This window comes from Rousettus aegyptiacus, unplaced genomic scaffold (assembly GCF_014176215.1).
Source record: "Rousettus aegyptiacus isolate mRouAeg1 unplaced genomic scaffold, mRouAeg1.p scaffold_m13_p_2, whole genome shotgun sequence".
NCBI lineage: Eukaryota > Metazoa > Chordata > Mammalia > Chiroptera > Pteropodidae > Rousettus > Rousettus aegyptiacus.
Genome location: NW_023416295.1, coordinates 64,961,773 through 64,965,113, shown reverse-complemented (window position 1 = coordinate 64,965,113; position 3,341 = coordinate 64,961,773). Strand labels below are relative to the sequence as shown.

Here is a 3,341-nt window from a genome sequence, read left to right as displayed (position 1 = left end):
ATGTATATTCTGCTGCCGTTGGATGGAATGTTCTAGACATATCTATTAGGTTTATTTAGTCTGTAGTGTTGTTCAAATCCACTGTTTCCTTATTGAGTCTGTCTGGATTTGTCTACCCATTGTTTAGAGTGGTGTCTCTTCCTTACTAATATGTATATCTGCTGTTTTTTCTTTTATTTAATTAGTATATTCAGAACAATATCAATATAATTGCTTTAACTTTTTTTTGGCCCACAAATACTTTTACCACCATAGATATGAGACATAACATTACAGCTCTTATAGCTCTGAGTAAAGAAAAAATAGATATTTGGAAGTGGAAATTCTTTAAAAAGTGAAATAATTAAATGAGTAATTGAATTAATAGTTCTATGAGTTTTATGAACCAATTCTGTGATGGCAGAATTAAACTGCCTCTTTTTTTCTGTGGTTACTTTAAAATTTACTCTTTATCCTTGGTTTCAACAATTTAACGTGATGTGTCTAGATTATGTTTCTTTTCATGTATTCTTCTAGCGTTTTGTTGAGCTTGTATCTATATGCTGATGAGTTTCACCAAACATGGGGAATTTCTCCCAGTACTTTGGCAAATATTTTTTCTGCCCCATTTTCTCTCCCTTTTCCTTCTGGGACTTCAAATACATATATGGTAGCATTATGTAGTAATGTTCCATGGGTATGTGGATCACTGAGACTTTGAATTTTTTTTCCAATATTTTTCTATCTGTTCCTTAGAAATTTATGTTCACCTATCTTCATGGTGTTTGGTTAGTTTCTCTGTCATCTCCAATGTGCTGTTAAGTCCATCCAGTGAATTTTTCATTTTGATATTGTATTTTTCAATTCTATGATTTTATTTTGACTCTTTTTAAAAAATTTTTATTATGGTAAAGTATACATAACAAAATTTATCATTTTTAAGCGTACAAATTGAGTCCATTTTTGTTTCCATTTTTCTGGCATGAGTCTCTATCTGTGCATTCATTATGATGATATTTCACTTTACATCCCTGATAATATTTATAATAGCTTCCTTAAAGCACTTGTCTGAGTCATCTCAAAATCTTTTCTATAACTGCTTTTTCTATGGACTTTGGGTTGCATTTTTCTTTTTACTCACATCTTGAAAATTTTTATTATATACTAGATAGATTATGTACTTTGGAGACTCTGGATTCTGTTATCCTCTGAAGTGTATTTTTTTAAATAACAGTTTAATCACTGGCTGCTTGTCTTTATCTAGCAGAGGATTGTTTTTATGTTTTGTAAGAGTGGGTTTCTTTTGTTTTTGTTTTCCTTAATCCTAAGGTGACTCTCTTAATATAAGGGTATAATCTTGCTCCTAAAATGTGGTCCTTCAGGGATCTCTGTGGAAAAGCTGAGTTGTTCACCAAGCTGCTTTAATTTGGTAGGAATCAAACTCCAAACTCTGTCTCATTCAATGGGCGGCAGCAGAAATCTTGTTTCAGCCTTCCATCTATTACTTTCCACTGGCCTCTTTGGAGTCTTTCCTATGCATCAATGCTGGAGTCAGCCCTAATAGAAGTATGTTTGCAATTTTTTAACTCCTCCCACTCTATTTTCATACTTTCTGAAATCTACCTCCTCAACCTTCAGTTATCAGCCATTTCCTCAACCCTGAACACTGGCCTCTGATACCCCAAGCCAATGAATGTGGCTTTCTACTTTAGTTCTAGCTGCTTCCACAGCTGTTTACTTCAGGGGAAAAGCCATATAAATGGAGATCTTGCCCAGCTATGTTTTCTTTTCTTTCTTTCTTTTTTTTTTTTAATGCCTACAGCACCTGGTATTCTTGGTGGCCTCCCATCCAAGTACTAACCAGGCCCAACCTTGCTTAGCTTCTGAGATGGGATAAGATCAGGCATGTTCAGGGTACCATGGCCGTAGACTATGCTCTTCTTTGAAGGGTTAAATCCTCTCTTTTTTTATTTCTACCTACTTTGATCATGCTCCATTGTGTCTCCAAATAGTTGTTTTTTATTCGTTTGTTTTAGTATTTTCTTATAGTTTATAATTGCCGTCAGTGGATTACAAGTCTGATTCAAGTTACTCCATTACCCAAATTAATTCCTAGAGTTTTTTAATTTCATATTTACTTATTCACTTTATTATTACATATATGTTGTTTCACTTAGACCTAGGTTCGATTCCTGTCCTTGTCATTTCTTAGGATGTTCCTCAAATTTCTGATTTTTAATGTACTTATATGTAAAATAGAAATGATCATATGTACCTTAAAAAGTTGGTTGCTTTGGAATATTAAATGTGAAAATATGTAGCACAGGACCTTGAACTTCATTGCCACTCGTAAATGCTGCTAACTTTATTTATCATAATAGTTCTATAAGTTGGAAAGTGAAATATTACTCTGTGGGATGGATGACTTACCTAAGATCTTACTGCTAGGTAACAGTACAGATTAATTAAATCAATTCTGCAAAATAAGTTTCTGTTTCCCAAAGGTTCCAGTTTAAGTATTATCTCATATGAGGAAAAACTGTCTGCTAGTGATTCAGAGGAGGAACAGCAAAACAGGAATTACTCAGAATAAGGCTGCATGTTCAAGGTTCTAGGAGATGTCTTTTTCTCTTCTCCAAGAACTTAAGATCCAGACAACTGACTGGTAACAGAAAATATACTGTAGCTTTTTTTTTTTTTTCCTACTAGAGAGGAATAAGTCTAATAAGTTTCCAATTTTAGAGCCAGACAGAATATTCAGTGAGAATACTTGAGCCTCATGAAATAAGTAGTATTTGTATATATTGTCAGTAAAGAGTATAGTGAAAAATATAGCACTATGTAATGAAGTGGTCTCTCCTCCAGGTTTACTTGTGACTCAGAAATGAAGGATTTTTACCCTGGACAAATATATACTTTTAGAAATTGGTTATTGAATGAGCTTTTCTACAAATAGTTAATATCATTGTTTGTTCTGTGTACTGGATTCATGTGATGGATGTGTATGTGTGTCGTTTTATGTTATATTTAAGCACTGCATAAGATTTTACATTTGGTTTTTAAAAACATTTTGCTATAGTGGAAACAATGCTAAAGATAAAAGGGGAGACTGGTTGAGGTTGCATCAACTCTCTCTGGTAAGCATTATTACAGTTACTATTCATATTTATGCCTGTTCAGATAGAAACCCATCAATCATGTCAATTTAGGGCCAGATTCTGATCTCTAATGCATAACATGAATTGCCACATATCTTTTCTCCACTCTCCCCCGCCCCTCAAAAAAGCTCACTAACATCTGAGATTAAAATCTGTCCTTTCAAATTGATTTTATTTTTATCTACACTAAGAAGCAAAATGCAG

The 3,341-nt window shown here is 33.5% G+C and overlaps 1 pseudogene; it reads right to left on the bottom strand.

Annotated features, from left to right (window-relative positions):
• Positions 1-1,792: 1,792 nt before the first annotated feature.
• On the bottom strand, positions 1,793-1,910 carry LOC118614205 (annotated as a pseudogene).
• Positions 1,911-3,341: the final 1,431 nt, after the last annotated feature.